This window comes from Larus michahellis, chromosome 2, assembly GCF_964199755.1.
Source record: "Larus michahellis chromosome 2, bLarMic1.1, whole genome shotgun sequence".
In the NCBI taxonomy this organism is placed as follows: domain Eukaryota; kingdom Metazoa; phylum Chordata; class Aves; order Charadriiformes; family Laridae; genus Larus; species Larus michahellis.
This window is the reverse complement of record NC_133897.1, coordinates 79,254,210-79,278,975: the sequence shown is the minus strand read 5'-3', so window position 1 is coordinate 79,278,975 and position 24,766 is coordinate 79,254,210.

Genomic DNA, 24,766 nt, shown 5'->3' with positions numbered 1-24,766 from the left:
TGTTTCCTCTTGTCCTATTGTCTGTTACTTGGGAGAAGAGACCAACCCCCACCTCGCTACACCCTCCTTTCAGGTAGTTGTAGAAAGCGATAAGGTCTCCCCTCAGCCTCCTTTTCTCTGAGCTAAACAACCCCAGCTTCCTCAGGCACTCCTCATAAGACTTGTTCTCCAGACCCTCACCAGCTTCGTTGCCCTTCTCTGGACCTGCTCCAGCACCTCAATGTCTTTTTTGTGGTGAGGGGCCCAAAACTGGACACAGTACTTGAGGTGGGGCCCCACCAGCTCTGAGTACAGGGGGACGATCGCTTCCCTAGTCCTGCTCACCACACTGTTCCTGATACAGGCCAGGGTGCTGTTGGCCTATTTGGCAACCCGGGCACACTGCTGGCTCGTATTCAGCTGTGGTTATTTCCAGAGATATTGAGCACCTTTATCCCCAAATGATGTCAGTAGGAGTCTGGGGCTTCTTGAAGCTGAGAATGAGACACAGTTGAAAATCAGGCATTTACGTTGATGGGTTTGAGTCTTGTCTATCAGCTTTATTTCATCTTCTCTGAGAGATACTTGTTCCACTTTCACCATTTGAGATCACAGCCTTTTGCATGGTCTCACCCCTTTGCTCTGCAATGGGAACAACAGCTTTTGAGCACCATGGAAGCATCAGAGAAGACAGCGTTTTCCGCAGAAGCTAGAAGCAATGTTGGTTCTTGCTGCAAAGAGAGCCAAGAGCAGCAAAAGTCAAAATAAAGATCTGACCATGTCCAATCAAAGGTCATGTCCTGTATCACATCCCATTAGTCAAAAAGCAAAACAGGCCAGTCATGATTTACAGTAATTTGAAATAAAGCACTAGTGCTTGCTTGGCTTGGAAGGAATTCCAGGTTTTGCAATGGATCTAGCAGAACTGTGCGTTAATGTGGTCTGTATTAATTTATGTTTTGTAAATGTAGAAAAGCTAATGGGAAAGCAATCAGCCCCTGCTGAGCTGTATCTCTTAGAAGAAAAATTACACGGGATGGGATTGGACCTTGCAAAATCTCAAAGGCAGTAGGGAAAAGAGTCTGGTGTTATTCGCTTGCAAGAGTTCGTTGTTTTTTCCTTCTCCTGGGCAGTGGGTGCACAACCACAAATGGTCAATTCAGGCATAGACATGTACGTAAATGCAGTGATTGGCAACCTGTGTACTATACCATAGTGCACAGGCAAAGGACTTTCACAGACAAAAGTGGAAACGGCTGCTAATCTGGACAAAAGTTGGAATCACTAGGTCAGACGTCCATGTGGGCAGTCTTACCAGTGTAACAGGGATTAAGCTTTGTGGCAGAAGTTTCCGCGCCTTGTGCTGTGTGTAATCACACAGAGAAAGCTTGCAACATGACGTTTTGAAACTTTTGACACAGGAATATCTTGCCTTTTCAATCTGCCCAGTAGCTTGCTGTACTTAAAAATTAGCTCAGAAGTGATGTTTTCATTGACATCTTGGTCTACCCAATAGGAAAGAAAAGGCAAATAAGATAATATATGCCAGTTCTGTGTATCTGTGTATATATATCAACATTTAACTTCTGATTGCCTAAATCTATACTAAGTCTGGACTGGCCAGTATAGTATTTGAGGTGAAAGAAGAATTTGTATTTCTATGAAATTCATAAAGACACACCAAAAAATTACTGTTTCTGCTACTCCTTTTTCTTACTGACTATGCAGCACCACACTACCACATGAGCTGCTTCGCCTGGCAGGGCACCAGAGTACTTTGAGCAGGATTTTCAGTTCCACTGGGGGAAATTCAAACATTCATCTCCAAACAAAAGTCACAGGAATGTGCATGCACATCACTTAAGAAGCTTCAAAAAATCACGGTTTTCTTGTGTGATGTTCTGCAGCAGAAGCATTAGATGAATGTATGCCAGTCCTGGACTTGGATTCAAATTTTCCCCTCTCCTGGCCTCACTAACTTAGTTTACTGGATTGAAATTTCTGAATTTTACTCTCTTATTTCTCTTTATTCTCTTTCTTTTCTCTTTCACTCTTTTGAGGGCTTATTCTCTTCCCAACACCATGCCGAGTCCCCTGTTGTAACATTTGCCTTCTGTTGTTTTGGTTACATCTCCTCCTTGCTGAGGATGGACGAGTGGCCTGAGTGCTTCATACTCGCGTCATCTCTCAAGTTAGGAACTGCATTCTCAGTGAAGTCGCCAACAATCTAGTAACTAATAGAAACAGTTATCTCTGCATCAGAGGAAATGTATCTTAGATGTTGAAAAATGTTGCCAGAAATCTTTTAAGAAAACCCAGAGCCCTCAGAGTGGAGCTAGAAAAATCTGTCCAATGATGGAGCATAATAACTGGAATAACTGGACCCCTGTGCCAGTTGTTAACTCATCAGGCACTTATGGCTCTGGGAGGCTGGGAGCACTCCTGATGGCTGCCAGAGCTTTCAGTCCACTCCCTGGTTACGCAGGGGTGAATACGTCCTGCCAGACCTCCAACTCTGCCATTTTGGCCCCAGGTTCAAAGGCCTTCAGATGCTTCTGGCAGGTTATTCTTGTTTTAGACCATTTACAATGCTAATGGTAAGAGCAGATTTTGATCTCACGTTTTGTGAGTCAGATTGGTTTTTGCTGAGGTCCATGCAAAAGGAGCAGAGGGAAGATCAGGATCCAGCTTGATGGCCACCGAGAGAAGCCTGGAGTTCCACTTGTTGCCAAAGGTGACAAGAATGATTCACAAAAAGTGTTTAATTTCTGTGAAGATTACCACTACGGAAACCAAAAAGGTGACTCATGAGAAATACATGGTCTCTGTACAGACAGGTGAAAATTGCTTCCAAATCCTGTGAAAGAGCAAACTGAGCTAATAACAATACTGCTCCGTCCTAGCTGTGTGCCCTGAATTAAAAGATAAATAACATTATTGCATGCATCTGTTGCGTCACTGGAGGCAAGGCCGTGTTTATCAGTGACTGAGATTTCATGTTATAACCTGCTCTGCCCAGGCAGCTCCTGAGCTTGTGTGGAGTGCCACGCAGACCTCCCCTCTCCCCGATCCGGGGGTAAGAAGCGAGAGAGAGAGAGAGGCTGCTGGCTGCAAAACAAAAACCGTGCGTAATCCTTCAAGTTTTGGCCATGCGTTACTCAATTCAAAACACTAATATACATACAGAAGAACTCAGAGCTCATCCATTTTTATCCATTATTAACCCCAAAGTCTTTCCTTGTGGAAGGATTATTCATGCTGACCTGTGGAACACCAAACACCATTGCCAGAGACAAAGCAAATACTACAAATAATATGTATAGGCATTCACATCAATAAAACTCAGGAAAAAGGATAAATAGGACTTATTTTCTATTTGCTTTCCAATAAGTGTTTGTGAACATATTTTTCAGTAGAAAATTGATAGGAGGAGGAAGTTAACGCTAATTTTCTGAGCCATAGTATATATAGATCAGATGCTTCTGAATGGACGCTTTGGCTCTGGGTTTGTTAGTTTGAAGAGTTGCTTAACTGAGGGCCTGAGCATTTCTGTGAAAATGTAGTAACCAATGAAGCTGTACAAAAAGATGTTTCCAAGCAGCATTCATCACAAGTGAGCACGAATTTGCTTTAAAATACAGTAGGAACATTTCAAACGTTATCTCAAAAAATTTATAAGCTCTGATTTTATGTATTATCCCTTACCTGTCTCCAAGTTTTACTGTTGCCAATGTTGTCAATGTTGTCAGTCTACAATTAAAATACTTACATGATTTCATTCTTTCTTTTCATTTCACCCATTGCACAACTGCAGAAGGGGGGCTTCTGATTGTGGGCTTACTATGTACTAACGTACTGAAGTATGATGTTAAATGCTATTGCCTTCAATGGGATCTTAATCTTCTTTGAATCTAACTGATCCATTGACTTTGGAGCCTTAGATTTTTGCAACATTTGTCATAAATTGTACAAAACTTTTCCACTTTCGGTTGTAATTCATTTTACCCACTAAAGATGAATCACTGGAAGCACAAGGATGTGTCATTGGTCTAAGCCAACTCTATCAGTACCACATACTGTATATGACATGCTCTTCTATTTTCTTCCTGTTTTCATTTAAAATTATACCAGGAGAAAAGAAAAAAGTGCTTTTCTCCCACTCGTTTCCTGCCTTCTATATTTCTGACTCAAAAATCCAGTGAAGTTCCTATGTGTCGAAGCACTAATATGAAATTCATCTAAACATTTCCATTCTAAAGGCCCAGTTTCAGTTATTTATTATTTTCATAAACTTTAGCCTTTTTGGCTGAACTTTTTCCAGGGTTGTTCTCTTTCCAAGAGTGACTATTTTGGGAAAGCTTGAGCATGAATCAAGCAAAACCAAAACTTAACAAAAAAATACACTTTTTCTCGCCATTTCCCCCAAATCTTGCAGCTTTCTTTGGAGTAGGTAATAATGGCCAAATCTTTTCATACAGAAAGGTACCTTCCAATGGCCGCCTGAAAACAGATGAAGATTTACCCAAATCATATGTACTCAACAGTTAATTTCCACTTATATGCACTTGTTTTTTAATAAGAAGTTAGCTCTTATGAAGAAAGGCTGAAGGATTTGGGTCTCTTCAGTCTGGAAAAAAGACGGCTGAGGGGGGACCTTATCAACACTTATAAATACTTAAAGGGTGGGTGTCAGGAGGATGGGGCCAGGCTCTTCTCAGTGGTGCCCAGCAACAGGACAAGAGATAACGGGCACAAACTTGAGCATAGGAAGTTCCACCTAAACATGAGGAGGAACTTCTTTCCTTTGAGGGCGGCAGAGCACTGGCACAGGCTGCCCAGAGAGGTGGTGGAGTCTCCATCTCTGGAGACATTCAAAACCTGCCTGGACGCGTTCCTGTGCAACCTGCTCTAGGTGACCCTACTCTGGCAGGGGTGTTGAACTAGATGATCTCCAGAGGTCCCTTCCAACCCTACCATTCTGTGATTCTGTGATAGTGTGGGGGTTTTCTTCATGAGTACTCAGAAACAATTGGAATCATCATTCCCTTTTTTTCAAATGAAGAAAGTGAGACACGGGACCAGTGACTGGAACTGGTTTCCTTGATATTCTTTCCATTCATTTCTACTTTAATTGGTAATAATCTCACATGTTCTAAATGACAGTGGCATGCATTTCTTTTGCAGATAATGTTTTGCAAAGAAGACAGACAAGGTGGTGGTAAAATCTGTGTGTGCAGTTTAGGTGCAAACGGAGTAATTGTGCGACAAACACAGATACACGGTTAAAGAACAGCCAGTTTGCAACCAAGTGAATGTTGAAAGCAGTTACATGCAGCATTTTTTTCTTCTCTTCTTGTAAGTCATGGCAAATAAATGTGTCGTGGTTGCCTCATTCAGTTAATAGCATCTGATCCGACCACTGAATCATAGTGTACTGGCATGGAATTGAAAATACCCTGTTGAGCCTCAACCCAGCATTGCGGGGGTTTTTAAAAGCATTTAGAAGAGAGTTTGGGGAGTCAGATGCCCAACTCCCACCGGCTTTCAGCAGAGTTTTCAGCCCTTCTCCGTTGGGCTCCTTTGACAATTCCACCCACATAATGTAAGTGCCATTAATTGTAAACACATGAGTAGTTCCACTGAAGCCTGAAGTTACGTATGTGCTTAGGTGCTGTGTTGGGTGCATTCTGTTTACGTTCTGTAACAAAAAAGTCCACATATGGTGGGGAAAAAAAATCGAACTTTTCAACTAAGCTAAAATGCCTGATACTGCTTGGTACACATTGTATAGCGTAGTCTGCACAGCAATTTCCTTGTATTTGAGCACTTGACTTCAAAACTATAATGTCCTGTTAGTCGATGGGGTGTTTTTGTGTAGTTTCCTTGTGCATAATGGGAAGCTGTGGTAGTGGTAAATAGTATTGCTACGACAGGGATGTGCGTTAGCGTGATGTATGGCAGGGACAGTGGTGCAGACCTGCACCCAAGGAGAATCAAACAGATTTTTCCTGTGGGTTTCATAGATATTTGCTGACAAGCAGAGGAATTATCAGGAATCTTGGGTTCCAGCCAAGACTTTGGAAAAGAGGATGCTTTAGAGGGCATAGCCCATTTCTGCACTTCAGTCTCCCCTTTGTTTACCCTAACCTCCTTTTCTCAGACCCAGATGCTTCTGCCCTGATCTTTCCAGGCTTTCCCTTTTCCAGGACTTGGTTAAACAAGGGCAGGGCTGTGTTCAAGCCCGTTTAAACTTTGAGGCTTCAAAGACCAGGCTTGCTGGCTGACTGCTTTGTCCCTTGATGAATCCCCTCTGCTGACCCAAGCCAGGCTCTGTTGGGTGAAGATGTCTCACAAGCTCCTCCTAAGACTTCAAAGCAACAGCTCCACTGCCATGGGTCAAACCATGACTGACTTGGTACCAGTGGACACCAGAAGCTGCAGCCCCTAGGCAGGTTTGCTCTGGTATGTGCCTAAAACATGATCAGTCCTTTTCCAGTTCATGCTCCTCTTGCTCCTTGTCTCCTCTTCTCCACCACGCTCTCCTTGCCAAGATTAATTGTGTCTTTCTCTACAAAGAAGAGGGAGGGGTCATGTGTTGAACAGATACAGTGTTTCGCTATTTGGCATTGACCACATTTGGTGTTCTGTTGTCCTTTTCTAGAAAAAGAAAAAAAAAGTCTGTGTATGAGGCAAAAAGACTTCCTGGTCCAACCCACTGCTGACATACCACAAAGGAAAGACCACTAGCCCAATGATGATCTACTTAACGACTGTCACAGTTGCCTTGAGAAGCTCCCAGGAGAAGCCAGATGTTGTGTGGAAAGGAATAGAGGTAGAATTAGCTTATTATCACTTATAAATCCAGACTGATCATAGAATCATAGAATTGTTAGGGTTGGAAGGGACCTTAACGATCATCTAGTTCCAACCGCCCTGCCATGGGCAGGGACATCTCCCACTAGATCAGGTTGCTCAGAGCCCCATTCAGCCTGGCCTTAAAAACTTCCAGGGATGGGGCTTCCACCACCTCTCTGGGCAACCTGTTCCAGTGTCTCACCACCCTCATGGTGAAGAACTTCTTCCTAGCGTCCAATCTGAATCATCCCATCTCTAGTTTTAATCCATTCCCTCTAGTCCTACCATTACCTGACATCCTAAAAAGTCCCTCACCAGCTTTCTCGTAGGTCCCCTTAAGATAGTAGTAGGCCACTATAAGGTCTCCTCAGAGCCTTCTTTTCTCCAGACTGAACAACCCCAACTCTCTCAGTCTGTCCTCATAGGAGAGGTGCTCCAGCCCCCTGATCATCCTCGTGGCCCTTCTCTGGACACGTTCCAGCATGTCCATATCTTTCTTGTAGTAGGGGCTCCAGAACTGGACACAGTACTCCAGGTGGGGTCTCACGAGAGTGGAGTAGAGGGGGAGAATCACCTCCCTCGACCTGCTGGCCACCCTTCTCCTGATGCAGCCCAGGATACGATTGGCTGTCTGCACTGCTAGTGCACACTGACGGCTCATGTTGAGCCTCTTGTCCACCAGTGCCCCCAAGTCCTTTCCTCCAGGGCTGCTCTCAAGCCAGTCACTGCCCAGCCTATGTCGGTGCTTGGGATTGCCCCAACATAGATGGAGGACCTTGCACTTGGTCTTGTTGAACTTCATGAGGTTGGCATGGGCCCACCTCTCCAGCCTGTCAAGGTCCCTCTGGATGGCATCCCTTCCCTCCAGCGTGTCAGCCGCCCCACACAGCTTGGTGTCGTTGGCAAACTTGCTAAGGGTGCACTCTATGCCACTGTCCATATCGCTGACGAAGAAGTTTAACAAGACCGGTCCCAGTACTGATCCTTGAGGGACTCCACTTGTCACTGGCCTCCACTTGGACACGGACCCATTGACAGCCACTCTTTGGGTGCGGCCATCAAGCCAGTTCTTTATCCACTGAATTGTCGGTCCATCAAAGCCATATTTTATCAGCTTGGAGACCGGGATGTCATGCGGGACAGTGTCAAAGGCTTTGCTCGGGTCCAGGTAAATGACGCCGGTTGCTCTCCCCTTGTCTGTTGATGTTGTGACCTTCTCATAGAAGGCCACCAGGTTTGTCAGGCACAACTTGCCCTTGGTGAAGCCGTGTTGATTGTACCCAATCACCTCTTCATTATTCTTCTGCCTCAGCAGTGCCTCCAGGAGGATCTGCTCCATAATCTTACTAGAGACAGAGGTGAGACTGACTGGCCTATAGTTCCCTGGTTCATCCTTCTTTCCCCTTTTGAAAATGGGGATTATGTTTCCCCTTTTCCAGTCAGTGGGGACTTCACCAGACTGCTATGACTTTTGGAATATAATAGAGAGCAGTTTAGCAACCTCATCCGCCAGTTCCTTCAGTACCCGTGGGTGTATCCCATCAGGTCCCATGGACTTGTTCACTTTCAGGTTCATCAGATGGTCATGAACCTGATCTTCACTTACAATGGGCAGTTCTGTCCAACCCCTGCCATTGTCTTCTGTGACTCCCAGAGTGTGGCTGGAGCCCTTACCAGTGAAGACTGAGGAACAGAAGTCGTTGAGAACCTCGGCCTTCTCCAGCTGATCTGGATATACAGCTCCTGTGTCCATTCTCCCTATTCAGTGTGACTTTCTCTGGTTCAGGGTCTCTCCAACTTTAGCTGTGCAAGGTCTCACCCAACAAATATATTCCCTCTGGGCAGGACTTAGACATAGAAAGGAGAGAATTGGCACTTTCCGTGCCACACCTGTTCAGCTGAGAGAGCACTTTGATCTCTGTGGCTACCCATCTAAGAGCCCCACACAGCAATAAATTCATACACTCTCTTTTTCTTTTTAAAATATATCTGCCAAGAGAGAAAAAAAAATAGTGAAAGGAAAAAAGCAGCAATTCCAGGAAGAAGCTGAAGTCTATAAAGTGATCTTTCACTCTCTTTTGCTAAACTATTGCTAGTCAGCACCACACGAATCTATCAGAATATTTTTGGTAACAAGCTTTTGAAAAGCTGAATTTAAAATAAGAAGCGGGAAGCGGGGAGGGGGGCAGGGGGAGTATCTTCAAACCAAATGCCACGACTGCTCACAAGACACTCTATAATTCAAAACTGGGTACCCTCAGGCACGCTACACATACATTTATATTTTCAAGAGAACAGTCCCACAATGCAAACACTGTGAGTGGTTTTGCCTTAAGGATCCGGTAGGATTTATGCACACGAGGGCTCTTGTCACTTGTAAGTAGAGGTCAGGAACCTGCCTGGGTGGAGAAGGCAGAGTCAGTGCTTTCCTGAAATCCCTCCTTGTGCCAGGAAATAATCACCACACCCACAGCTACTACATTTGAGCCAAGGTGTTCCAGGGACACAGTCTGTCATATAGGGCACGCCCATGGAAAAAAGTTTTATAAACCATATCCAGTTTCTTTAATCTTCCATTCCTTGTTGCTGAAAGAAATTAAAAAAAATTATAAAAAATAATCAAGGTAGTTGCTTCTGAGAGAAAAGAAAAGGAGTTTCTGTTCAATATCCAAAAGTAATAGATCAAAAAGCAAACTTTGATTTTTTCACATATTCCAGATTGCTTAAAACAGGGTTTATTTCCACTGCATTAAATAGCAGGTAGTGAAATATTGATCATGGCGGCATAAATCAACTCTTTTGATGGAGTGAAGGGGTAAGGAGGAGAGCAAAGAACAGGCAGAGAGGCCACTGTATCAAGTGTTACTTGTAAAAATATAAAACTGGTATTTGTTTCTGGTAAGCATCTTAATTTGTGATTTATTGTCAATTCAAGAACTCCACAATCTTTTATTAGAGCTGAATGGATTTGAAACTACTATTGCTACATAAAATGGCTAATTGTGTTTTACTGCTTCATTTCAAGTACAATTCTATCTTGGTGCCAAAGATCAGGCTGAGAAAAAATGACGTACTTTACTTAAAATAATTACAATGAAAAAATGTGTAGGTTTCTTTTGGCTCTGATTATATTACTGAATATTTTATTATGAATGAAAAACCTAAATAGGATTGTTTCTTGTCAGTAGCATCTGTCTTGTATCTCCTTGGCTCAGAAAATATCCAGATTTGTTTGATTTTATAGCCTATAAATTCTCCTGAATTCTTGGACATCTTATTTGCATTTTGAAACTCCGGGTCTGATGGTTTTCTCATGCAAACTTAAACATCACATCTCTCATTTCATGCGGAGGCCAGTGATGTCTGAGAATGAGTAGGCAAAACAGACGCACAGAGATGTCCTCAGAGCCAGTGTGAAACAGTGGGTGCAGATCACACCAGCAGTTCCCTAGCTGCAAATGGCAGGCAAATCAACATGCTGCACTCAAAGTTATTCTCTAATAAAACCCACAGGCATTCGATGACCTAAATATATAGAGTTGTGAATAGACCTTAGCTTTAAAAAACGTACGGATTCGCCACTTGATGGCATGGCCACATGCACCTGGGGGGAAAGCAACAGGGCATCTCTCATCCTCTCTACTACGTTGCCATCATGGGACAACACCGTTAACCACTGGAGCCAGTAGGCAACATCTTGTCATGGCTAAGAAGCAGTTCACCCAGTGGGTCCTAGGTTCAGAGGACTGAGTGTCCCACAGAAGCTGTGAAAAGCAACAATTTGCTGTAGTCCATGGGTTCGTTACGGATTGGCTTCTTGATGCTGGATTCGCACTCATGGGAATATAAGCAAACAAGGCAGGCAAGCAGCAGGCTGTGTGCCCACGCGTGAGCATTGGTTTGAGGGGCACCAGGCGGGTGAGGAGTGAGGAGCAAGTGATTTGCCAAAGGCAGAGCTGAGGAGACGGGGTGGATGCTGTGAGGACGTACAACAGAGCCCACAGCCACCCGAGCATCAGAGCAGGGGTGCTCAACTTTCATACCTACGGGCCCATGTGTTACAGACCTGATTTATCCCAACCCCTTCCTCAGGTGCCAGGACTTGCAGCTTGAAATCTTACCCTGACTTCATCGTTCTGCCCTGCGGTCGTGTGTGATACTGCTCTCCAGCGCCTCACCTACAGGATATAGGACCTGACAGTTACGAGGCATTTCCTAAGCCTGGGCACTGAAGGCTTCTGTTCCAGACCTCTCAGTCTCACTGACTCTTCTGATCATTTTAATTTTAAGGTGTTGTGCACAAACAGCTGTTTCTAACTATAGTAGATATGATCTATAGTAAGAAACGTTGCCTGCTGGCCTCGCTCTACAAGGCTCCGAGCTTTAACAGATCCGGCTGAAAGCGGCAGGCAATACCACGGAAGAAAAAAGCAATAAGACAATACCATTAGAGACCCTGTTCCTGGTTCTGCTTGTCAAACGTGGCAAGCCGCTCAACGGAGCAAGCGCCACACTTTCACTCTGTGGAGTGGAAGTAATAAGAGAGGATACTTCAAGGTCATTCTTATTTGTAAAATATTTCGAGATCCCTGGATGACAAGATATTACATAAATCATGATATTTTATTTTCAAATGTGCTAGTTGGGATAGCAGGTTTTGTAGGTAATTTATATTTTGCTCCGTTGCCTGGAAAAATCAAACTATGCTAAATAACAGTAGTTTCGTAAAACAGCGCTGTAGCCAGAATTCATATATTTCTGCTGCCATTCTTCTTATAAAAGTATGCAACTATAACTACACAATGTCATTCTTTTAAACAGATGGAAGCAATTGTCTTCTGGATAGATGTTACCTTGACTGTACAGTTATTCCTAAAACTAGGTAGCACCATTTCTAAGTTTTGTGAGTAATACACAGTGTCAGTAGTGTTTGGACGTGTAGCTGTAATGTTAGGTGTGAAGCACAGAGACAGCTCCAAAATCCATTGAACTTCATCTAAGCCCTTTCATTTACTGCACTGCCTATTGAATAAGACCTATAAAATTTAGTTTATTGTATACACTACAATTTGAACATTTTCTGAGTTATCACCCATGGCAGTAATGGCAAACAGCTGAGGTAACTCCTGTTCTGGGGGAACTGCTTTCCAGCTATTCCTTGAAAATAACTATTACCATTTTTCATTGGATTTTATATGTGTATGAACAGAAGTGTTAGGGACACTTTATATTGCCAGAATCTAGTGAACTAATTTTTCAGGCACTGATACAGAAACTTCATATGGTTTTATTTTAGTCGGTAATAAAATTATGTGGGTGAGCTAGTGTTTATGTCTTTGGCTTGCGAGATACCGTCCACTTGACATGTCATATGAAGGAAAGTAATTTGATGCTGTTCCTCTCTCAGATGATCAGTTAGATGGGGCGGGGGTTATGGTTTTTTAAAAAACCCTGTTAATTAGCTACCAACTGACTGATAAAAATCCAGTATCCTAAAATAAAGATTTGAAAACAGAGCAGTTCACAGCACACTGAAAATCCAAATTCTAGAAAAGACCTGCTCCAGTTCAGACATTTCCCTACACTCTCAGATTTTCCACAAGATTTATAATGAGCCCTTTGTAAGACTCTGGCACCTGAGCTGAATACTAAGCATCTACGAAGTTGTCCCTGAGGAATCTTTCGGCCAGCCTTAGGGCCCGGGAGTACACGAGGTCCTAACTACAGTTCCTGTGCTGCACCGAGCTCCGTGCACAGTGGCTGAACCTGGGCAGAACAGCAGTCACTCGGCCTCTTGCGAAATGGGGCCACAAAAGGAAAACACTGGACAAAATGAAGCCTTGGATTTGAAACGTTGGCTTCGGGATGGTTTTTGATTCTTCTCTGACTTACACCTGTTCAGCTGCATTGCCTCAGTAGACTTATGTGGGTACATCCCAGACCAGAATTTGGCCTCATCCAACTCACTCCACAACTTGAGCTAAACTCTCGCATCAGTTCCACAGGGTGGGTCCCAGCAAAGTGGCAGAAATGAAGGCTTATCTTGGCCGCAGAGCAAAAATGCTGGATGTTTCCATATTTAAAATGGTGTTTTGCATCAGCTGCACACTACGGCTGTGCTGTGGCAAACCGATCTCCGGGAGGGCAGTGTCCCTGGCCGCGACGGGGATGTTTCCAGCCAAATCCCCACTACAATGCTGGAGATTCTAGTAACACCGCCTGAAATTAAAGCCAGATGAGACGCAAAATTTATTCCGCCCTTTAGGTGAGGAAGAAAATGGGCGCTGAAACCTTCCGAGCTTCAGAGGCACGTGGGAGAAGGCTGAAGGTTTAGCAGGGACGGTGTATCCACACATGGCCCCATTCAGCCAGTGTCAAGTTCTGAATGAAAACAACCACGCTCCAGTTCACAGCATGGATTTAGGAAGATCCCTGACAAATTAAAAATATTTGGCAGTCGTCGCTTTCTTCCAGTGTGTTTCCTAAAATTTAAAGAAATTATGCTTGGCATTGTTTTGAAGCCAGCAGCCTTCAAAGTGATCAAAATCTTAGGGGAATAAAATCAGAAATACAGACGGTTGAATAACGGTCAGGCTTTTTTGCCCTGCTTTCAGACACCATTCGAGTGAGACAGTGTGATATGTCTGCTTCGCTCACATCAGACATAGGGGGCACCTGTCACTGAAGTGCTCTGTGCCATCGGTACTGTGTGGCAGCTCAGCGCTGACTTTCCACAGCCAGAAAACGTGTGTGTAACGTGCAGGTTGGCCGGATGCATGCAGACAGCTTCAAACTGTGCAGAACCTGATGTTTTCCTTTACCACAAAACTAACTTCCCGAGTCCAAACCATTATCCCGGGATCCAGGCAAAGTAGCTGGTTTGCATTTTTGCAGCAGGTTGCCTGGGAGCCGAATCAACACAACTTTTTCTTGCCATAGGTCTGAATTAACACACTTGCATTAAAAGCACGTTTAACTTCTCTCTAACCAGGAAGGCATTCCTGTGGCATTAATTTTAGTCTCCTGATTTTGGCATCTCTCTCCTCTGGCAGAGAGGAGAAAAAAGGAGAGAAAACTCACTGCCTGCACTCAACCACTGTTCTCCATGGAGTGATCCAGAGCAGCAGCCTCTCTGAAGATTATGTGTCAGAGCTGCCAGTGTCAGAGCTGCACGGCATTTTTTTTGCACATTTTGGGTGCAGTTAAAAAATGGGTGTCTATATAATCGGGCAAAATTTACTGTATTGCCTGGGCTGTTTCTCTTTCCACATTCAGAGAAGGAAAAAAATCCCACATTCAGGAGGCAAAAACACAGGAGGGGTAGGGAAGCATCAATTTGCTGTAGATTTAAGAGTTGAACCTCTATTGGTGCTTTTAAAAGTTGTCTGAAAAGGCACTGCCCTTTAGTGAGTATCCATTTTTAGTAGAAACTGTTTTGCATCCTCATAGATAAGATAATGCTTTGCCTAACTAAGGGGGAATTGTGTGAAATAACATGGCCATGATGACATGGGGTGCTATAATGCAGTTATTAATAGGAGTCTGGAACTCATAATCTAATGACTCATAATGATCTTCCCAAAGACATGATATGTAATAAGGAGCAATGCTTCAGGCAAATGCATGATTAGTTAGTTAGTTAGGTTAGTTGGGGGCATTCATCTGGGCCTAGACATCTCATTTTATGCACAACCTTGCCCTGAACCTCGTGTTTCATGCTGCGCATGTGAAATGCTTCAGTTGTGACGCCTCAGAGAGGCAGGATGTCTCCTAGCATTCCCTTGAGTATACTCCTTGGAAAAGAGTCAAGCAGCTCAGCTGGACAGTGTGCGTGGAAGGAAGCAACACTATATTCCTCCTTCCTCTCTGTTGTACAGCTCAAGGGGTGTAGCCCATGCATTCTTAGGAACATCAGAAATGCAGTTCTGCCCCATCCTGACATCGGCTGTGCTAAAGGTTGTCTCCCTGTGCCTCGATTCTGCCAGCCAAGGGCCAGGCAGATTTTAGCCCCGTACGACAAGGCTCAGTGTTTCACCTCAGACATTTCTACTTAAAAATTTCTACTCAAAATAGCACACATTTGTTAGGGCTTTGGCATTCTGCATGCTAGCCTGTGCTAATTCTCTTCAGATGGAGAACAGTTTAGACCTTCTCCGTTGCCCTAGTTTGGATTAGGTCTAGACATAAACAGCAAAGATTAAATTTAACTGTTCTTATTACTCTCATTAGTTATCTCTCGTAATGGGATTGATCGTTAGGTACCTTGTTAAGTACCCAGGCACTTTCATGCTTGGTGCTGCCCAATATCTTTAGTCCACCTTCTGAGTGGCAGCAAGTCAAGTGGAGGAAATAACTCTTTAAATCGCTTTTTCGCTTTTTGTTAAGTAGAAGCTAAACATTGAGAACAGGTTTTGGGTAACTCTGTCAGAGGTTTAAGTATGTATAATTATTAAGTATTCTTTAAGTATGGTCTTTTTCTCAAATGTAACTATGTAAAAATGGTACTTTCTTACCCAATGGTCTGCTTAAGGCATGTTTTCAGTCCCACCTGGCCAACTTAGTAATGCTAAGAAAAAATGCCTTTTTTTTTTTTTCTGTGAGCTGTGAGACAGGTGGATTCGTTTCGTTTTGTTTCAAGTTCTCATTGGTACAATGGCTTGCTAAGGTCCATTACCATACTTTGGTACTGATAATGCCATTTAAATAATTAGGCTTGATAGATCACTTTTAGTCTCACATCAACATACACTCTCTCTCTACATATATATATATGTGAATATGTATATCTTGACAAAAAATATAATATGCTTTTATAAAATTATTATTATAATTTTTACTACCTGTGGCATTGTTCCATTCTGCACAGGCACAGAATGGAGTCTTGACTAGACTAAACGTATTTCAAGCTCTGCACTGATCAGGAAAAGTCAGGAATAAAAGAAGACTGAGAGTAATAATGATGGATACATGAAAGATATGAAGATGTATTACCTCCGGAAGGAGTCACTCACTTCTCGATATACGCTGAAAAGCAACAGCTACTTAAAATCGAGATTGCTTTGAGTCAGAGGTGCAAAAAATATCTGGAACATTTTTTCCTGAGGGTAAAAGTAGGAGGGGACCTTGTAGGAAGGAACTGAATAAAAATCCACCTTAAAAATCACATGGATAATAGCAGAGAGCCTAAGAGGAATGAGAAAAAAAAGACTAATCAGCTGAGAAAGCAGCATCTTAAGAGGTCAAAGTGCAGGAATAAAGTATGAATTGCCAAAAGTCAAGCTGTGTTAAGACCTTACAGAGGAAATAAAACAAATACCAAAAAATTTTTCAGCCATGTAACTAGGAATTGAGCACAAAAGAAGCAAGGCAACATCCATGCACTAGGCCAGGGTGGAGATTAATGATTTTTTCCTAAAACTGATGCACCGTGCCTTTTGTTTCCCTTTGTGCACAATGACATTAACAAACAACAGAGAGAGACACAGTATGGCCAGAGGGAATTAGTCTTACAGGCATAGAAACAGAACTCAAAGTGCCACATTAAACTTGTTTTGGAGGGGACAGGTTAATCACCACTCCAGAAATTCTGGGGAGGAAGCACATGAAATCACCAACTCACTAGAAATTCCCTCTCCCAGACACTTGAGATAGAGGAGATGACTGAAAGAGCGAAAACACCATACCCATCTTTCAAAATGGGATAAGAAGAGGAGAACGTGGTCTGGTTATCTCGGGGTCATTTAGTTTGCAACAACATGCAAGTCTGTAGAATACATTTTGTAGGAAAGAATAAAGATAAGCAGGAAAATGGAAAATGCCATTTTTAGTCCGGTTTGGTCATAGTCTGGTCATGCCAGAGTAACATAATAGCTTACTTTAAGATGACTGTTTTCTCTAGACAAAGGAAATACAGTGTTCTGGATTTCAGTTAAACAGTTGTTTTGGTGCCATGTGAGAAAGTGTCTGCTTAGGTAAGGAAAAGGGGGATTAGGAGAAAAACTGTAAGATGGCTAGAAAACTGGTTAAAGCAGAGATGACAGCAGACTGTGTCAAGAGAGGAAGTATTGGGCTGGAGATAGGCTATTAATGGAGTTCCTCAAGGACTGGTTTTGGCTGAAAAAGTAGGAGTGGGCTTATGAAATGTGTTGATGACACAAAGTTGGAAGGCACTGTCAATTCAGAGGAGGACTAGAATACCATGCAGACAGAACTGGATGACCTTGAGGACAGAAGTAATGGAAATGGAATGAAAGTGAATAGCACAAAGTGCAAAATCCAGCCCTTCAGGATGAATGACAATAATTTCTGTTTGAGAAGCACAGCTGGAGGCAAGGAAGGAGAGAGCGGCATACCTGGATATACCAGTTAAATATAGAACTACTATGATCCCCATGTTGGATGTGATTGTGATCTTAGGGTGCAGCAGGTGGAATATTTCTATGGCAGGTATAAGACAGTTTTGAGGCTTTATCTGAAATGCAATATATAATTCTAATGACTTGTGTTCAAGAAAAAGGTATTTAAGCTGGAATAGGATTGTGAAGATGCACAAGGGGGTAGAGAACCTATTTCAAAAGGAGGATTGTGAACACAAACAAAAATCATGGCATGAATGCTCAGAGCGACCTAGTCACATCAACAGCATGCTCGGGCTGCTGGACTATATTGCCAGAGCCAAATACAGCTTTATTTCTTCCAGGGCTCCAGCTAGTGGTGGCATGGTCTGGCTCTGCTGACTAGAGGCCACACAACCTAAATGAAGTTGATTTATTCAATCCAGTAACCCAAGTGCTAGAAGCCATTTTGTTACTTCTTCATGTGCACCAGTTAGTAGAAAAATAATTACAGTAAAGAGATTTGCCACAAGAGACCGTGGAGATAACATGAATATACTATCTATCAATTTAGGCTAAAATAAGATTTCTAATAACCAGGACAGTCAGACACTGAAGCAACAGAGGGGAAAAAAACCCCAACAAAACCTACCTAAACATTTAGGCTGCTTGTTAACTTAGTGAGACTGCAAAAGAGAATGTATTATATGGTGGCAGGGGATTGGGCTCAATTACCTGTGAGGTTTTTCTCACTCCTGACCCCTACCCAAAATAGTTCAGGCCAGGATATCATTCAGCACAATTGTTTTGAAGCCTGTGGATCCTCTTTGCTCTACAACAGCTCAGAATTTACTTCTTCATTTTCACGTTTTAGTAGGATTTGTTATCTGGTCCTTTGGTAGTCACCTTATTTCCAAGGTGACTAAATATCCAGCTAAGTGGATAAATAGATGGCACTAGCAGATGAACAAACTCAAGTGTGGAATAAAACCTCCCATACAGAAGAGGGCAAAAATTATGGGGAGATGTGTTCAGCCCTTACTCAGACAAGTATAGTAGGCCAAGCAACAAATGATAAACCTATCTGACATGGCATAATTCATCAGAAACTCTCCTTCTGGAAGGCTCCTCTAAGACAGCCAAGGAATAGGTGACACTGCAGAGGAACCGGTTTGTCCACCCTCAGGACCAGCCTCTTTCCAAGGCATCTGTGGGGCCTCTTTCACCACACAACCAAAATGCAGACGAAAGACCCAGAATGTGAAGAGACGGGACTTCAGGAGAAATGTCCACACCTTCCTGCTGCAGACATCCCTCTCCCGGGTGCTTATTCTGTCAGGTGATGGTGCTGTCATTATTCATTTTGGCCACCCACCTCTTGAGGGAACTCTTAACTGGTTGGCTTCATCCTCACCACCCCTGACCACTGAGGGGATGCGCCGATCACGGTGAAAAGAAAATAACTTCTGCTGCTGCTCCTTCCAGATTCCAGTTAAGCTCCCATCATTGGAGGACCTGGTGAAGAGAAGGACAGCCAGTAGCACCCACAACAGCACTCAGTTCATGTCAATGCACTCACTGCTGCCTTTTGGGTAATTTTCTCAGCAGGGACATTGGTCACTCTTCATTAGGGCCATACTCTACCCAAGAATTTTAATGAGGTCAGAATCACACTCAATAAATAGGTTAAACATGAGGCAACTCCTTCTAATCTGCCTTTGTTCATTCATGACCTACACTTTGGGGGGCAGAAGGAAGGAGCTGAAAGTGTTATTTTCATGTGACCTTGCATATCTGTCTAACAGTTTGATAGGTGCACTGTCGAGTAATCCTGCTGGACAGAAAGGTAGGATAGCCCTGAAGCACAGTGTCCCATGTGATTCTGGAAATGGCATCAGGAGACCTCAGAGTCTTCAAGGTTCTTACCCATAGGCCAGTGAGAGATGGAAAATACTCTTTAACAATGAAAAAGCAGGTATTTTACTGATAAATGTCAAGAATAATTAAAACTGTAGGTCCAGCCCATTCTTGCAGAGTCCCTGAAGAGCAGGGAGCTGTACCCACATCCTGTGCTGACAGCTCCCACAGGACCATCCTTCGCCCATTGGGGAAAGGTTTTTCAATAGTGTGTGTGTTTGGATTTCATTGTTCTGTGTGGCAAGATGCTTTCTTCACACTCCATCTGCAGTGAAACCACTAGGAGTTACTAACTGAATACAGACTTTTTCATGCCCAGTTATTTTCTCATGCTGTGACTTTATAGTTTAGTTTCCAAAGGGCGACACATGCTAGGAGAATTGGCACAAACCCCCAGACATCAGACAATAGCTGGATGTCGGAGTTTACAGTTAATTATACTGACTCTGTTGCCTATCTATCTATTAATGAAATGGTTACTAACAATTAAATCATGGTTGACATCATGTTACTGACCAGTGATTTCATTGCTTCTTTAATTGTGAGCATCTGAGATAACTAAACCAACGCAAAGGGGGAAAAAAACCCAGCTCCAGTCTATACTCAGGGCATGATCCCTGCTAGAGGCTTCAGTATCTATCTGGAGGTGTTATTATCGTTCTCCGGGAGTTGTTCTAGCAATACTTCTCCATGAGTGAGATGGTGAAGATTGTCCTGCCATTCTATATAAACAGAAACAACAATGGTGGAAGATCAATCCTACAATGAAACTGGCAATCACCGGATCAGTAACAATCTGTGCCTGGCTTTCAAGTCCTTCCTCAGATCGTAAGCCTCTGTCTGATATAGATCTAGGTCTCACTGCATCTGTTTGGAAAATAACATTTCAGTCAGCCTAGTAGTAGCACAACTGCCATGCTATATGTCAAGAAATGGGAAAAAAAGATTAAGAACTAAGCAGAGCCTGCAAGTCTCTAGCTGACACCTTGTTCCCATTATACAGTATTTATGTGTAGCATTTATGATGGGAGACAGCATTTTGGCTTTGGGAAAAAGTTAGAATTTGTGCCACAAAATAAATGCTTGGAGCTGAATTTCAACTCGCCTTTTAACATGGTGCAGATTTTATATATTATGCGCCTGTGGAGCTGTACGGTGAGTAATGGTATCACAGTATCATATCAATTGTAAATCACCATGAGGTACATCCAAATGCCAAATGAAGTCCATTCAAAGCATTCAGACCTTGACTAGCCAGAAATTATCAGTCCAAGCAAATACCGTACCACACCACATCCTCAATTTTACTTTTGTTCAGGCTGTGAATGCATGTTCTGCTTCTTGTAACGCTGCACTGACAGATCTTTTTTCACCTGTATGGTTTTTCACAGAGCCTTGAGACATAGCAGGGAAAGCCATGTGCTCAACCTCTTTTCTGCCCAGGGTAAATTTCTTTAGACAGATGTCCCTTTCCTTTCAGGAGAACCTGCAGTCTAACAACAAGAGAAGGAGAAAATAAATGGGCAGGAAAAACTTAGTATTTAGTTTAGTAATTCATTGTGGATTGGTTGCATATGTAGTAAACTGAGCACTCAGTTTTAGCTTTAAAATATTTGCATATGGATGAAGTCTCAGTATGAAGGGGTTTGAATATCCGTGCTGAGGTGTTCCACTCCATTGCCTCCTTGGCAGGGGCAGAAGTCCCTGGCAGCGGAGCAGAATGGTCAACTGGACATTGCAGGGTTTTAAATTGCCTCAGGAGGATTAACGAGAGCTCTTGTCTGTCTGGTCTGCAGGGCCGCACTGCTGTACAAGAAGGAGTCTTCTGCTGAAAGAAATAAACGTGAGCTGTATTTTCTTAACTTGTACAAAGTCTATATGTAGTATATAGAAATTAACTGGGCAAGGAGGAAGATGCTTGCAAATCACTTTTGCTCCAATGACAGAGTGCCCTAGGCTTACTGTGTATCCTAATATAATTTAGAGGAGATTTAGAGCAGCCTTGGGGCTGTTCTAAGCTACCCTTATGTGCCCTGTTTACAGACCCAGGAGCTGAAAGTCTACAAGAAGCAACACTTCCCTCCCTGCTGCTGCTTAAGCATACCAGCTCCCCAGCGTTGTCTTCCTTCCAAATATCCCATTCATATAGCTCAAGGAATCATGGTGCTGGCTCCGTCATCTCTACCAGTTCTGAGGATTTTCCAGATCTCAAAAATTTGCCATTCCACAGTTTGAATAGCTAGCAGAGGGGAGAAGGACGGTTAGAGGAAAGGGATGGTTTTGGTGTGACACCAGTGAGTGTAAAAGTGATGTGAATATAATATAAATTAGCAAATTTTACTGTATGTCTAGATTCTGAGTATCCCAAAGCTTGAAGAATTTTAGTCAAGGACTTTAGTTCTGATATTCAAGCTACCATGAAAGACTCATTTCCAAAGGGGATCTTAATATAGGGTATAAGTATAACCAGTTTTGGAGGATAGAAAATACACTAGGATAACTCTAGTCATTGTTGCATATGATGGCACCAACTGAATTCAGGAACTCCTGGGTCAGGGTCATCTTGGGTAGAGGTTCAGAACACACCAGGAGTAGCAAGGACACGTCAGTGTTCTGTGGTACGCAATTCACTGCAGGAGACAAGGGCAGTTTGGATCTGGAGTCTCAGTTTTGACTGCTCAAGTAATTTAATTGGTTCACAAAACCGAAGTTGAACTCTTCTTCATACAACCATCTCCAAGGTATATTTCCCAATGCACCTTCAAGGCTTTTTTCTTTCCCTCTTCATTGTTTCATACACATCATAGAAAGTCCTTAACTGATAAGGTCACTCTTAAGATTTTCATGCTTTTGTTGTAACATATCACTGCCTGGTTTAGTGAGTATATATTGTGGTACTGCAATAAATCGCATTGTCATGGCCCTCCTGAGAAAAGCACAGAGCAATTTGCCTCTGATGGCCATTAGTTGGTAATGTATTATGAATAAATAATTCATGATATACACTACAAATAATATAACTACAAATAGGTAGTTCTGCAGTTCTTCACCCTCAAAGTTGACTATTTTAGCCTTCTTTTTCTTAAATGACTCCTCTTAGCTGTTACATGGGTGGGTGGACAGATGTTTGCAATTATGTCCATATATGTGGTCCACAGGTATGCCAGAGCTGAGGAATCTGGCGCTTTGTTAAATATTTTCAAGTAACCAGCTGCCGCATTTCTCCATGCAGCCAAACCACACCAAATGGAAATGTACTAAAAGAGATGGGTAAAGTGAAGTACTTTCTTAAAAACAGAAAAATGACTCATGCTCGTAAAATATAATTACTGTAGTAATTCTTTAAATATACTGACCAATGATTGGGGGAAATTTCAATTGACCGTTCATTAGAGCAATTTTTTTTTCCCCCTGCTAAGTTCTGTGTCCATAATTGCTTCAGCCTACCAGCAGGGTGCAACCAGAAGGAAAGATGAAAAGGACCTACACATCCATGAATGAGGGGAGTGGAGGCTGTAGCAGAGCTCCTCAGGTACGCTCCACATGTTGCCACGTCACGTGCCAAGTTTGCAATCACCTGTGAGCAGCAGTAGGCTGAGGTTGAGCTTCCTTTCACTAAATACACTAAGTTGCAGTGTTTAAATTTCAGTCACAAAATATGTTATGAAATAAGGAAAGTGGAAATTCGCAGATTTTATAAATATCTACTAAGTATACACTGATGACATGCTTTCATTTTGCTGGCATCACAAGCAGCTATGTTTTTTTTTCCCAGTGTCTTGTAATGGTTCATAGTTCCCCGAGCTATTTTTGGGAAGCTATGTAAGAAGACACGGGACATAAGTCCTAAAAACTGGAACGTAACTTTGTTATTTTTCACTACCCTAGGCATCATTCGCCACCGCACTGTACACTTTGTCTACCCCATTTACTTGAGAATAGGGCAGGGACAAAGCAAGTGTAGAAAATGCAAGTAGACAGAAATGCAAAGGTACATACTGAAGCAAGTGCAGGCAATCAGTAGAAGCTGAGATACTTTCACATCTTACATGTGTGCATGCGTATACGAGCACACACAGGCTGCCTGTGTTGTGCCAGGCTTTTGAAAAAGTCCAGGGTCCAATAGTTCTTATTGAGCCTCCAGAGAGCAGTATGTACGCGTCTGTGGTTGTGTTTGAGAAGAAGAAGTGCAGACAGAGTACAGTGTGTATGTGTTATATTTATTGCTATGAAAAATTATATTTTTAGAGTATTGTCTACTCAATAAATAGTTCCAGAAACAAACTTGAGCTTGGCAGGCACTGGGTGGCAGGTCTGTTTTCTTAGTTTTTAAAATAAGTGAGGAGAAAGCCGTTAGGAAACTGTCTTATTCCTGTGCTTTTTAAGTAATGTAAAGAATGTAGTATCAAGAGAAGACAACTGAGAAAATAGTACTGCATGGGACTGACAGATCCAGAAGAGAAAGACTAGTGGTCTGTATTGGGCTCCCTGTGCCTGTACACTTAGAGGTCAAAAACATAGGTACCCAGAAGACACAGCCCACAGATTTGTACATTCTGTACACCTAGCTGAAGCAAGATCCATTGATTTTATTTTATTTTTTTATTTTCTGGTTTGGTGGTTTTTTTTTTTTCCATGACTGGCTTTATTGGATGCCCAAGTTCCCAGTCCCAAGAGAAACCTCCCTAGTTGAGCTCGATTTATTCAACTTTCATTCCTAAGCCATGACATTTTGTGTAGGAGGTTTTGGACTAATGCTATAAATGGTGTCATTCTCAGTAGCAGGAGTGAGCTTTCAGGTGACTCTGAAGAGCATTTGGGGATCTGGATTTGCACCACCAACATCAGTAGGAATTTTTAAAAGTGACTTTAACAGCGGAGGGATCCATCCCATTCTGACAGTGGGATTTTATGAGGTGTAGGGCTTTGTAATTACAGAGGCCATACAATGATGTGCATATTTAAATCTGGTAAGAGTCTAAAGAAGTAATCCAGTTTTACAAATCTTTCTTATTTAGATTCTGCGCTATAAATGAGACATAAAGGGAAATGACTAGTGAATTGGTGTGTTCTCCAACCAATTCGACTTTCAGAGTACAGAGACAGAGTACTCACTTAAAATTGAGCCTTGTTACATAGTCTGGCCAGTTACCTGAAAGTCACTATTCTTTAAAAGCTGAGCCAAATGTACTTTAACTAAAAATATAAAAAAAGCATTAGAATGACATAGTTTCTGAAGGCATTATAAATCTTTGTGAGGCAACGTGTATTGCCTTTAAGTAATTCATACAAGTACATGAGACATATGAAAGTGTTTGGGTTATAACAATGCAATAAAATAGAATTACTTACATTTATTTAAATCTTGGTAAAAATACAAACTCCTCCGTTGGATAGTCCAGAATGTGCAGAAACCGCACATGGTGTAAAAAGGACTTGACAGAAAAGATTTTACAATGAAACAACGACAAAATCGCAAACACCACACCCACGCCGTAGAACTATAATAAAGTGATTTGACAGCGTGTGCTGATGAAGCCGACATTTTGTGGCAAAGAAGAACAGCTACATTCCACCCTTTCTGGCACCCTTTTTTTTCTGTTAATTTTTGCAAGTGTAGCTGTGTGGGAAGAAAGTCACTTTGGTTCCAATTTTTAAAACTGTGTAACTTTCATAAACAC